This window comes from Camellia sinensis, chromosome 11 (genome assembly GCF_055761805.1).
Source record: "Camellia sinensis isolate YWXY chromosome 11, ASM5576180v1, whole genome shotgun sequence".
Classification (NCBI taxonomy): Eukaryota; Viridiplantae; Streptophyta; class Magnoliopsida; order Ericales; family Theaceae; genus Camellia; species Camellia sinensis.
Genome location: NC_138971.1, coordinates 121,165,149 through 121,179,246, shown reverse-complemented (window position 1 = coordinate 121,179,246; position 14,098 = coordinate 121,165,149). Strand labels below are relative to the sequence as shown.

Genomic DNA, 14,098 nt, shown 5'->3' with positions numbered 1-14,098 from the left:
GTCCTTGGTGGATGGTGATTGGATAGATGAATGAGCCAGCTTGTTTGTCTGATCCACAATGTAGAGACCATGTTCTCTCTACCACTGCCAATCCTATTCCTCATGATAAGGTCTTGGGAAAAACAATGATCAGGAAAAACCATTACGTTACAATTTAAATCATGAGTAATCCGACTCAAAGATAAAAGATTAATACTAAAATTAGGAACATGAAGTACAGAGGACAAAGGAAGGGAAGAGGTGGCATGAATTAAACATTTCCCTAACACAGATGAAATAATACATACTTTTTCTTGACCGGAGGTGGGGTTATACTCGGAGAATAAATTAGAGGAGCCAGACATATGGTCAGAAGCACCAAAATCAATAATCCAGGGTACAGTCATATAAGATAGCAATGCACATGGGGCGGCAGCCAAGTTACCTGAATTGGCCAAGGAAGAAGAAGGTGCACCTGTAGCAAAAGTGAAGGCTCGACGGTCTAGCAAGTGACGAAGAGCAATCTCAAAATCCGAGGCAGATAACCCCGAAACATCAGCAGCAAGGAAGATAGTGGCTCAACAGTGTTGGAAAGATGTGCCCGAACATTGGCCCCGCGGCCTCTAGACTGACCAGACCTACCCCCTCGAGTACCAAGACGGTCGCCTCAACCACCAGAGGGAGTCCCATGCAGCTTCCAACAAGTCTCTCCTGTGTGTCGAGGTCTACGACAGCAATCATAGAAAAGATTATCCTTCTCAGAGGAAGGACGAGAACCACAAGTATCGTGAGGAGGTGCAGACACCAAGGCTGAACAATCAATAGTAACAGATGGAAGCATCGCAGAGCGGCGACTCTCCTCATTCTGCACAAAAGCAAAGGCTTCCTGGAAAGAATGAAGCACATCCATGCCAAGTACCGTACTCTGAACTGGATCATACTCCACCTTTAGGCCTTCCTAGTGATTGTGCAGCACCACTTTGTAGTGTGAGGTTTTGAATTCAAATCTTATGGAGAAGAGTTTGACACTCTTTGTGGTTCCCCCTTCCCTTAACAACTAACATCCAACCCCAGCTGATGTATAAAAAAATAAAAATAATAAATAAATAATTGGATTCTATGTGTTTTTTCAGCATCTTTATGATGGACATTCAGGAACCCTCCATGAGTCTTAGCCAGTGAGAACACCACGAGTGAAACAGTGTCTATTTGGTTCATCACATGAGTGAAACAATTGAACTTTGGGCCACATATTGCTTAAAACAAAAACAAGGTTGACCATACAGCAGTAATACTTTTTATTTACTTAAATGTTTAAGACCAAGAACAAGAGAAAAAGTTTCTGCTATTTTGTTCACTAGGAATTTTTAATTAAACCACCCACTTGCAATTATACTGTTCAACAGGCCAGCCACTAGAACAATTGTACCAAGGAATGGGAAAACAAATCTTGGCCAATGGGTCAGGCCACAAAAATGGATTGGATCCAAAAAAAGTTACTCATAAAATGGTCAGCTAAAAATGGTTCTTGGCAGAGATAAGTAATTAAACTGATCAAAATGGGTCCATGTGACCGACCTGTGTACAGCTAAATCTGTCCAAGTATAACTTGTTTGCTAATTGGGCAGGTTCAGGGTTAATCCATTTAAACACAACACCCATCTTCACCTGCCCAACCCAACCCATCCATATGTCACCCTTTACTTAAAAGGCTTTGAGCAAGCATATACGTAATAATACAAAATTACTTTTTTCCTTCTTTCTTAAACTCGTCTAATGTACAGTAATAAAAGTACAGTTCAACCCAAATCTTTTACTCTCAACTAATCGGCACTTACGTGCCACTCTAAATACTTACATTTTCAAAATGCCACATCATGGGAGTATACAAAGATTGGCCCCCTCTTTTTACAATTTTATGAGTAAATCAACTTTATTTATATCTTAAGAATTTTTATCTAGGAAGAACCATGTTTGTGTTAAATTACTATGTACTTCTGTAACATTTTTATAACAAATATAAGATATCAATAAAAAGTGGACTCTAATTGCGTAAAATAAAATTTACAATCATTGAATTGTTCATCTCCTACATGTACAATGACCATAAATATTATTGTCAGTTTTTAAAATTGGTAAAATAAATAAGGATTGGCATGTATTTTAAAATTTTAAATTAACATAACAGCACTTAACCTAACGATATTTAATTTAAACATTGTAAAATAAGAAAATAACTCTTACAGGTGAAACAAATTAGGATAGACAAGAATTTTAAGAAATTATGTTAACTTACCACGACTTGACCTAATGAGGTTTAATATTGTTAATTTTTAAATAACAAAGGAATAAATAAACATAACAATCATGAGTATATAGTAATAATAAGCCTACATAACAAAAAAATGAAAGGTTTAACATCAAAGCTAATAAACCATCAAAATAATTTATACATATAAACATATATTTATGTCATGGTTCATAATAATATTATCATAAATTTGTTAAAAATATTAATTTTATTACGTGCATCGCATAGATCAACCACTGGTTGTAATATAATAACTGCGTGATTACATAGTCAAATTACAAGACTGATCTCATACAAATGAATGGGAGCTAAAACATGTACAAGTACTCATATGAACACAACAAACATTGTAATTTGCATCATTTGACCAAATAAACAATAATCCAAGTGTTCTTAAATGAAAAGCCATTTAGATTAAGAAGATTCACCTTCACCACAAACTTATACAATGCATCTATCAAGGAAGTGAGGAATGGGATACTTTGGTCATCATATGCAACAGCTTACAATTCCAACCGCTTAAGATTACAAAATTCTGGAATTAAAAAACAAAACTACCACGCAATGGTTATGCCAACTAACCAGAGAATCCAGGTCCAGTACAAGTGTCTCTAGCTAACAGAGTACACCAGAGAAACGGTAAAATGCTGAACAAACTATATCCATGCAGTAACTAACAACCCCCAATGGATACTTCAGAGAACAGGGCAACATTCTTAAGAGGATTGTTGATTATGTATGGCCCACGGTATTTAAATGATATGAGATTTGTAGCCAAAATCTCAAGATTTCGTAAACTGAAACAGTAGCTAAGCACCAATTACTTCAACTTCAGAGGACCACCTATTTTTAGATTAACCAAAGATCATGAATGCATCAAAGATAACTCTTCAATCAACGGACAATTAGATAAGAATTGTGCAAGAACGTCTTCTGTCAAATCTACCGATTTCAAGCAGAGGGAAGTCAAGGTATTAAAGCTTAGAACACCAAATTGGCTTAACGGAAAAGGGCAAGAATCCTCAAACTGAGAATCGTCAAATTATCCTCAAGTCCAACTCAAGCTTTCAAACTCTTTTCTTTTGCAAAGTTAATTCATCTATCAATGACACATGCAAAATTCTAATCCAAATCAAAGCACACTCTAAATTCTTCTATATTTTGGCCCTGATGCAAATTGGAGACTTTGTTTACCCTACTTATATACTTAGTCCTTTCAGTTTCAATTGACATTGTTTCTATTTCTTGTTGCATGCGCGCCTTTGTATTGGAAGCATCAAAATTCAAACTACCCATGGAAAACTTCCACAAATTTTTCCATTCAAGGGAAAGCACACCAGTTCTTGCCGCTTCTTTCATTGTCAAGAGGGACAAGATGGCAATGCACTTAGCTGATCCTCCATGTAATTGCTCTTCTTGCAACACTAATCATTGAAAACAAAAGCTAGTGACACACTTTGTTCCAACATATCAAACATTACTATGAAAAATAAAAATAACAAAATTCAAACCCATCATGCAACATAGAGAAACAAAAGAAATGTAGCAGTGCAACCCTCAACCCCAACCAACATAAAACATCCAAGAAATAAAAGCATTTTAATAACAAGAAGAAAGTTTTTTGTCCACAAAGGCAAGGTTTCCAATTAGGAATGACAACAAGACAAGCAAGGTTTGAAGCGCCCCATCCCCACCCCGTTTCCTTGTTGGGGTGGGAAACATCGAAGCGGTGGCGAGGATGGGTCAGGAGCAAGGGGTTGGCAAGTAATTTGTCACCCTTCAGAGGAATTATACTAATGAGGGAGATGATGTAGTATAAGAGGGACAAAGATTGATGAGTAATAAGAGTTAAAAAGATTAAAGACAAGTGTTAAAAAGGTAAGAAAAGAAAAACTGAGAAACACATGAGTGTTTTACTATTTTACTCTTACTAAATTTAACAAATCAAATTCATATGTGGATGGATATACATACAAAGGTCATTTAATTAAATATAATTGGCACAGGGTGGGTTGAGATGGGGCGAGCGAAGCAAATTTAGTATCCTCTCCGTTGTCTTGTTAGGGCTGTAAAAATGCTTGTGGGATAAGCTAAGAAGCACGAACACACACTTCTAAGAAGCAGATAGTACTAATAAGCACGAACGAACACTTTTAAGAAGCAGATGTGTCCATTTCGGACACCGACACTCTTAGACACGTGTTCAATACTATTTTTTACATGTCCTTGATTAAAATTAAAAATATTAATTTTGGACACATGTTTGACACTCATTTCATGACGTGTCGTCACTTATCGGTCATGTCTATCACTAAAAATATAAACATGAGACCAAAACTTTGACATTTGCTAATGTTTGATTTTCAAAGTTTGAGAATTTGACATAAATATCTTATATTCTTAAAAACAACGTATAATTCTTAAGAATAATGTAATGTATGATTCTTTTTAAAAAATATATAAATAGATGTGATGCAGAATATAAGAAACTCAATGAAGAGTAAATTCAAAAGAGTGGCGATATTTGAAAATTGGCATGATTTCAAAGAAAAATGAAAAACCGATAGGAACCATTCATAATCATGTTTTTAGTATTATTATAGTCCTATTTTATTATTAGTTTATATTTTCTAGGATTTTTAGGTTAGGGGTATTTTGACAATTTTCATATTTGTTGATATGAGTTAATAGGGGTTGCCCATGAGTGGGTATTATTTATTATTCTTATTTGGTCTTAAATTGATTTTGGAAGTAGATCATACTTGTACATATAACTAGACTTGTAGATATTTGTATAGATATTTCTAAAAGACATTCTAGAATGTTCTTGTAGCTTGTAAGAAGGCTTCCATGGGAAGCTTCTACATGACACTTTCTTGTGTGTTCTAGAATGCTCTTAAGAAGCCTATAAATAGGAGAGGCTCTCATTTGTTCCAATCAATCCAAGAATTGTACCGCGTCCCTTTAAAGTGAATACAAAAACATTCTCTCAAACTCTTTTTGTCTTCTTACTTGCCTTTCTTGCAAATTTGTGAGTTAGGCTGACTTAGCATCACCAAGTAAGACTAGTGATTGTCTCAGAGCCACGCGGATAACTTGGAAATAACCAGGGCCGTGACATGTCGCTGGCAAAAAGAGAATGTCCAAGCTCCTACGGTTCCCTATAGCTATAACATATTTCATACAAAGAATAACTTATAAGTTAGTTTAAAATTTTTTATTTTTTATTTTTTTTGTTAACTCATTAATTCTTTTGTTTTGTTTTTTGTTTTTTTAATAGCCCACTTCATTTTTAATAGAGGCACAAGATAGCCTTGACGATGGTGCTTTAACTGTATTTGAGATCGATGGTGTTAGGAAGAGATATCGGCTCAATCATTTTCATATAGTGGTTGAAGTAGAAATACTGTACAATAAAATCATGGAGCATTCGAACAGTCATATATACTCCCCTCTTCCAATTTCCCAAGTCAAGGAGGACAGGGCCAACGAGTGTACGGAATAATTGCATTTTGTTGCCATACCTTAAAGGGGAGTTACAATTCAAGATTTTTTGAAAACATCGTCAAATAGAGATTCACTCTTTGATTCCCTCCATTCGAATCAATATAAGAAACTAATGAAGGAGATTATCAAAATTGTTATTCATCTAAAGGGCATAAGTGATTTAACAATCAAATTAGATCTTCAAACTGTCTCATTATTACATGAAAGACAATTTCCTCAACATTGTATTGCCAAATTTTTTTGTGGCAAAGTTTTCAGTAAGTTGAAATTCTGCTAATAAAAATGATTTATTTATTTACTTATTTATTTATTCTTATGGATTTAATTTTTATCTTTATGTACTGTTATATAGGAAAGCAAAATAAGGTATTAGGTTTTTGTAATTGACAATCATGTTTGATAAATTTTTTTGAGTTGTAATTTTATTCGATCTTTTATTTCAATGAGGCTATGAGTATTTAGATGCGAATCTAACCTGAATTGTGCCTATGTGGCGGAGTTTATGATCTTAATCCTATCATGTTTGTCAATTCGCTGACTATATCACGACCTTTCAGAAGTTTCACTTGCTTGCAAAATTACTAGGAATTGTTCTTTTCCGCTCGAGCAGCCATTCTTGTGCTCGAGCGTAGACCCTGTTTAGTCTCACGCGTTTTAGTCACTCTGCTCGAGCGGCCCTTCTTGCGCTCGAACAGAGATCGCGGATCTGTTTGCTATAAAAGCTGCGGTTTGGTCAGGTTTTAGGGTACGGCTTCCAGATCTTCTTCTTAGGTATTAGGGTTTCCTTCTCGAGTTTTTTTGCTTGTTTCCTTTGATATTTGTAAGAGTTTAATCATGTATTGAGTGGATTATATCAAAGGGTTTGTTTAGTTTGTTTTATTCACTCAGCAGCATCGATATCAATCTTTGTCCTTGTATAGATTAATTTGATAAATGCCAACAACTTTAATATCGGCATTGGTGGATTCCATGGAACATAAGCCTGAAGCTTTAGTGGATTCCGGAGTGGCTCATCGTCGTGGATTCGACATCGGCGTTGTGGATTCAACGTTGGGCAAGACAATTCCAAGGTGAAGACGGGGCTGGAAAAGGCACATAGGGGTCGGTTCAATTCGGGCGTGAATTCATTAGAAAATTGAGAGTACACTTGTGTAATTTAGTTGGGCCTTCTTAATGAATTGTTTTGTGGCCTTGGCCCATGATTTTTTATCACAATTGGAGGCGTTCCAATTGTGATTTTTCCACGTAAAATTGTTGTGTCAATTTGTCTTTGATTGTTTGATTGAGATTGTTATTTACTGTTTAAAATTGGTACATAATCACAAATCAATATATCCGGGATTTTAGATTTTTCGTAAGGTAATAACTCCCTCATCAAAGTTGTTAGCATTTATCAAATTGATCTATACAAGGACGAAGACTGATATCGATGCTGCTGAGTGAATAAAACAAACTAAACAAACCCTTTGATATAATCCACTCAATTCATGATTAAACTCTCACAGATATCAAAAGAAACAAGCAAAGAAGCTCTAGAAGAAAACCGTAATACCTAAGAAGAAGATCTGGAAGCCATACCCTAACACCTGACTAAACCACAGCTTTTATAGCAAACAGATCCGCGATCTCCGCTCGAGCAAAGTGACTAAAACGCATGAGACTAAACAGGGTCTACGCTCGAACACAGGAATGGCTGCTCAAGCAGAAAAAAACAACTCCCAGTACTTTTGCAGGCGAGTGAAACTTCTGAAAGGTCGTGACATAGTCAGCGAAGTGGCAAACATGATAAGATTAAGATCACAAACTCCTCTGCATAAGCACAATTCAGGTTGGAATCGCATCTAAATACTCACAGCCTCACTCAAATAAAAGATCAAATAAAATTACAACTGAAAAGAATTTTATCAAACGGGATTGCCAATTACAAAAACCTTACACCTTATTTTGCTTTCCTATATAACAATACAGAAAGATAAAAATTTCATAAGAATAAATAAATAAGTAAATAAATAAATCATTTTTACTAGCAGAATTTCAACTTACTGAAAATTTTGACACCAAAAAATTTGGTAATACAATGTTGAGAAAATTGTCTATCATGTAATAATGTGACAGTTTGAAGACCTAATTTTATTGTTAAATCACTTATGTCCATTAGATGAATAACAACTTTGATAATCTCTTTCATTAGTTTCTTATATTGATCCGAATGGAGAGAATCAAAGAGTGAATCTCTATTTGACGATGTTTTCAAAAAATCTTCAATTGTAACTCCCCTTTGAGGTATGGCAACAAAATGCAATTCTTCCGTACACTAGTTGCCGCTGTCCTCCTTGACTTGGAAAATTGGAAGAGGGGTGTATATATGACTGTTCAGATGCTCCATGATTTTATTGTATAGTATTTCTACTTCAACCACTATATGAAAACGATTGAGCCAATATCTCTTCCTAACACCATCGATCTCAAATATAGTTAAAGCACCATCGTCAAAACTATCTTGTGCCTATATTAAAAATGAAGTGGACTATTAAAAAAAATAAAAAACAAAACCAAAGAAATAATGAGCTAACAAAAAAATAAAAAATAAAAAATTTTAAACTAATAAGTTATTCTTTGTATGAAATATGTTATAGCTATAGGGAACCGTAGGAGCTTTGACATTCTCTTTTTGCCAGCTACATGTCACGGCCTTGGTTATTTTCAAGTTATCCGTGTGGCACTTAGACAATCACAAGTCTTGCTTGGTGATGCTAAGTCAGCCTAACTCACAAATTTACAAGAAAGACAAGTAAGAAGACAAAGGGTGTGTTTGGTTTGTTTTTGAGAGAGTGATTTTCAAAAAAAAAAATTGGGGAGAGAGTTTAGAAATTTTTTTGGTTTGCTTGATTGTATTTTTTGAAAGTAATTTTGGAATTTGGGAGTTTGTGATGATTTGATATTTTTGTTGTAATTGGGTAGATGTGTGTGAGAAAAAAAGTGATTAAGAATGAGAGAGGAGAGAGAAAAAGTGATTGCTTGATGTGTAAGAGAGAGGAAGTAATTTTGGAAATTTTTTGAGAAAAACAATAAACCAAACAAAATTTTGAAAAAAAATTTCAAAAACAACTCTCCCAAAAACAAACCAAACAAGCCCAGAGTGTTTGGGAGGATGTTTCTGTATTCACTTTAAAGGGACTTATACAACTCTTGGATTGATTGGAGCAAATGAGCCCCTTTCCATTTTATAGGCTCTTTAGGAGCATTCTAGAACACACAAGAAAGTGTCATGTAGAAGCTTCCCATGGAAGCCTTCTTACGAGCTGCAAGAACATTCTACAATGTCTTCTAGAAATATCTATACAAATATCTACAAGTCTACTTATATGTACAAGTCTGATCTACAAATCACTCAAGCCACTGATTTTATTTCCAAACACTCAGGCCCTTAATACCGCTCTTATTGCTTCCTAGCAGAAGTTTCATGTCCCAAAAAAAAAAACAAAAAAGGAATTTCAATCTTCCAAGAATACAAGCCATGGTTCATTTTTATTTATTTTCTTTACTCCTAGAACACTACATTGAAGGCAAGCTTTCTCATAATTTGGCGAAGAATGAAGTCGGGCATGTTAACAAAAAAATGGCAAACCTAAAATTTTGTATGCTAGTACTCGAAACTTCATTTAATAATTTCGATTCAGTTGGGTTAGTGCCAGACCGAGAATCAAACAGGCCTTGTTGGTTATGGGAATTTTGGACACACCACCAAACGGAACAATGAATGGAACTCATTCCAACCCAAAAATGAAAAACTCAGGTTGCTTCATGTTGACCAACAGTTCTACTTTAATTAAATATTTAGTTGCCCACTAAAAAGTTTAGAAATCCCTAACCATAAAGTCCGCAAAATACATGGTCAAACTCTTTGAAATTAAGTTTAAGAGACATCCAATGAATATATAGAAATAATATACTTGAGACTTCATCTAATAATTTCTAATTTGAATTTTAAGTCTCCACTTAAAATTTTAGTAGGGGTGAGCATGGGTTGGTTGGGTTGGGCTCGGTTGGGTTAGTTGAACCTAGTGAGTTATGGAAATTCCAAACCTAGAACCAAACCAAAGAATGAACGGAATACAACTAACCAAAACTGAAAATCTTCAGGCTCCCATAGTTCTACTCGCATTTTATAACACTTCAATTGTCCACTAAATTTTTTGTAAATACTCAAACATAAAGTCAACAACACATGCTATGCAAATGATTTTTGCACATGTTAAAGCCAAGGTAATCAAGACAAATCAAGAATATTTATATCTATAATAAATGTTAGAATTTACCTACACCTACCACCACCTACTACCACACCTACTACACCTACCACCAATTTACCCTCACCTACTCCTCACCTACTACCCAAACCCTCTCCTATATAATGAGCTACTCTGATTTGTAATATAACACATCAATATAACAATCATCAATCAATCAATAATACATAAATTATTACATGGTATCAGAGCGAGGTTAACAACTTAGTACTTCCGCTTCACCGGCGGGCGGCAGCCTCGCCTTGGCCGCCCGCTGGACCTCTACACATACCCAGACTGTAACTTCATCTTTCTCTCTCCCCAGTTTCTGCGTTTGGCTACCAAATTCATTTCCTCGTTTATAGCTTGAATCTGATATGTTGAGCTTGTAATCATGAGTTGCAATGGCTGTCGAGTTCTTCGAAAGGGTTGCAGTGAAAACTGTATCCTCCGACCATGCCTTCAGTGGATCGACTCCCCTGAATCTCAAGGCCACGCCACCGTCTTCGTCGCCAAGTTCTTCGGTCGCGCCGGCCTGACTCCGCCGGACCTCGACGAGGCTTCCGAGGCTGAAGCCACCTGTTCAGACATGTTTAAACTTTCTCACCATCAAGATCCAAACCCGAAATATGACTGCCTCCTCTTTGATGTCGATGATACTCTTTATCCCCTAAAATCTGGTCTGTCTGCAGAATGCACCAAGAACATCATAGAATATATGATTAACAAGCTCGGCATGGAGGATAAAGCCCCCCGAAATGTGCATTCAACTGTACAAAGATTCCATGTTTTCTCTCTCTCTCTCTCTTCCTTTAAACCCTCTCTTTTCCTTTCTTTTATTTTTTATTCATCATCATATCTTCCACCACCTCCCTTTCTTTTTTGTTTAAACAATATTTTTGCACCAACAAACCAGGTTTTACCCAAACCCGTGGGACTCATTATCACTTTCTTTTATTTTATTTTATTTTATTTTATTTTTTTTTATTTTTCTTAAAAAAAAAAAAAAAAAAAAAATAGTGGCTCTGGCACGTCCACTTCTGCACTCCACCCATGTCTTCCACCATCCTCTAAAATAACATTTCTTCACACCCTCCCACTTTGACCCATTCTTTGTATTATTATTATTATTATTATTATTATTATTATTATTATTATTATTATTATTATTATATATATCTTCCAAAAAAAAAAAAAAAAAAAAACAATTTACCAATTTACACAACAAACCATATTTTATTCCTCTCTGGGATCAACCCCGATCCCAATTTTACACAAAAAAAAAAACAAAAAAAAAAAAAAAAAACAAACAACAGCAACACATCCACAGGCGGGATTTTTTCTTCTCTATTCAGCCGCCGGTCTCTTCTTTTTGCCTCCGTCCTGGCCTGCCCTTGACGGTGTTGCCTCCGTGTTTCCCACGCCACCGAGCACATTTACTCCCTGCTCCTCCACTGCCGCATATGGCGGCCCTCCAAATCGGAACATCACGGTGGTCTTCCGCTTCAGGTCCTTGTTTTCTGCCCTTAGCACGCTTATCTCTGCTCGCGCATCCTTATACATGCGTTGGAGCAGAGCCAGTTGGGCGTTTAAATGCTGCACCTCATTTGTCCTACTCTGCAGCCGGTTCGACAAATTTGTGACCGCCGTCATGCTTTCCACACATGCCTTCAAAGTATACTGATTGGCCTCCACATCCGACAGCACTGCCATTCTTTGCTCCACAGACCGCATCGGAAAGTTCAACGGAGTATACTCCGGGGCGCTTGGTTGAGTTTCCAGTGCCACCGCACCAGTTCTCTCTCTCGTTGACTCATTGAGGGCGGGAAAGAGAGTGAGTAGACCTCGGGATGAGGATGCCGTATTCTGGGTAGCTGAACGGGAAGAAGAGGCCATTGTTCAGATGTTTCAGAGAAGGTTTGGATACAACGTCTTTACCGAGTGTTTCAGAATGACAATGTTCAGAGGTTTCTATCCGTTTTTCTGTCTCAGCTTCTGCCTCAGCCTCAGCCTCCGTCTTATAGCCGAGGCAGCCACGCGCATCGCGCGCCTCTTGCCACCAGCCGACAAACGGGCGCTCCAACCAAGGCACTCACGTGCCTCGCCATGATGAATCCGGCACGCCTTTTGATAAAATTGGGCACGCCTTTTGATGGCACGCTTTTTGAAAAATTGGGCACACCTTTTGAGGGTGCGACTTTTTAAGGGTCCGACAAGACTCTGTAAACTGTCCCGACATAGATTCCGGTTAGTTTCTACAAGGGTCCGACAAGACTATAAACTGTCCCGACATTGATTCCGGTTAGCTCCTTTAAGGGTCCGACAACACTCTGTAAACTGTCCCGACATTGATTCCGGTTAGTTTCTACAAGGGTCCAGCAAGACTCCGTAAACTGTCACAACAACTGTCACAACATTGTCTGCTACAACGGTCCGACATGACCCCATAAACTGTCTTCTACAACGGTCCGACATGACCCCATAAACTGTCTTCTACAACGGTCCGACATGACCCCATAAACTGTCTTCTACAACGGTCTGACACCGCCATCGAGTGTCCTCTACAACGTTATGACACCACCATTCAGTGTCTTCACCAATGGTCTGACACGACCATACAGTGTCTCATATCCTTTTTTATTTTTATGTATTTTCTTGTTTTGTTCCTCTCTTCAAACTCAAGTTGGTTAGTTTCTATCCTCCTTGAGTTTGCGGGGGGCTGTTAGAATTTACCTACACCTACCACCACCTACTACCACACCTACTACACCTACCACCAATTTACCCTCACCTACTCCTCACCTACTACCCAAACCCTCTCCTATATAATGAGCTACTCTGATTTGTAATATAACACATCAATATAACAATCATCAATCAATCAATAATACATAAATTATTACAATAAATATTATATAATATATACATGGGGTTAGTTCTCAAGTTGTTCCACATTACTTGAGCCCTAAACCAAGAACTGAAACGACCGCGTCAATTATGGGATTTTTTGGATCCAAAACCAAATGGAGAATTGTCCCATAACAAACAAGCCCAACTATGAAGACCTGATTGGTTCAGTTTGCAAGTTCATCTATTCATTTGCGCACCTCTACTTTTTGTAGTAGCTCAATAGTCTATTGTGCAATTTTATTTATCTTTTATTACCTTTAAAAGGCTTTACTGAGGCCTGCCTCAATGCTCGCCTCGAGGCGAGGCTAAGGAAAAACGCCTCAAGGCTTTGATTCTTTAGCTTTACACCCCAAAGGCTTGTGCACATAGTCTGAGACATGCGTTTTAGGTGCGCCTATGCATATGAAGAGTTTGTCTTAGGGTCTTGTTAAACTTACTCTAGTAGATGGTTTAAATATAAAAAATAAAAAAGAACCATTTTAGAACTATATTTAATAGGAAAAATTAAGTATGACTAATAAGAAAAAACACAAAGTTAATGCTCAGTGAGAAGCTCAATCACCAAAACTAAGAATACCAATTTCACTTTTAATAAAGCAAAGCTTCATTCTCTGCAATGAGCCTTGAGCATAAAAGTATTTACACCTTTATATTTAATTTTGATGTATTTATTTATTGTTTTAAAATATTTACTAAATATAAAAATTCAGAATTTGAAATGCTTACGCCTCAATACCTTAAGGCTTACGCCTCACCTCATGAGAGATAAAACGCCTCACATTACGCATTCACCTTTAAAAACATTGCCTTTCTTAGATTAAATGTTAGGGATCATTTGCTAATTTTCAAAATTCACTTGACAGGGGCTATGGTTTTGGTCCATGGGTTGTATTGTATGCTAAGTTATGGTTTTATGGAGAATTTATATGATCTAGATTTTTTCAACAAGTCAAAGGGCCTCAGTTTCTATTTCTTAAGTTTCAGACCAAGTTGAATTAGAACCCAACAACCTACATATGGTACATGCATGTCAATAAGTCTAATCAATAGAATTGATTTCCAAATTTTTTTGAGAAAATTTGGAACTCTGTATAATGTATGG

The 14,098-nt window shown here is 36.6% G+C and overlaps 1 protein-coding gene across 16 annotated transcripts in view; it reads right to left on the bottom strand.

Annotated features, from left to right (window-relative positions):
* Positions 1-14,098, bottom strand: part of LOC114297128 (uncharacterized) — a 119,782-nt gene that overhangs the window by 89,268 nt on the left and 16,416 nt on the right. For 6 of the 16 annotated variants that reach the window (XR_014344438.1, XR_014344435.1, XR_014344442.1 and 3 more), the window contains one exon: positions 2,719-3,714. The exons of the other annotated variants lie outside the window; for them this stretch is intronic. The gene's annotated coding sequence lies outside the window, so the exon portion shown is untranslated. The remainder of the gene's footprint in view (positions 1-2,718; positions 3,715-14,098) is intronic. 16 annotated transcript variants of the gene reach the window in all.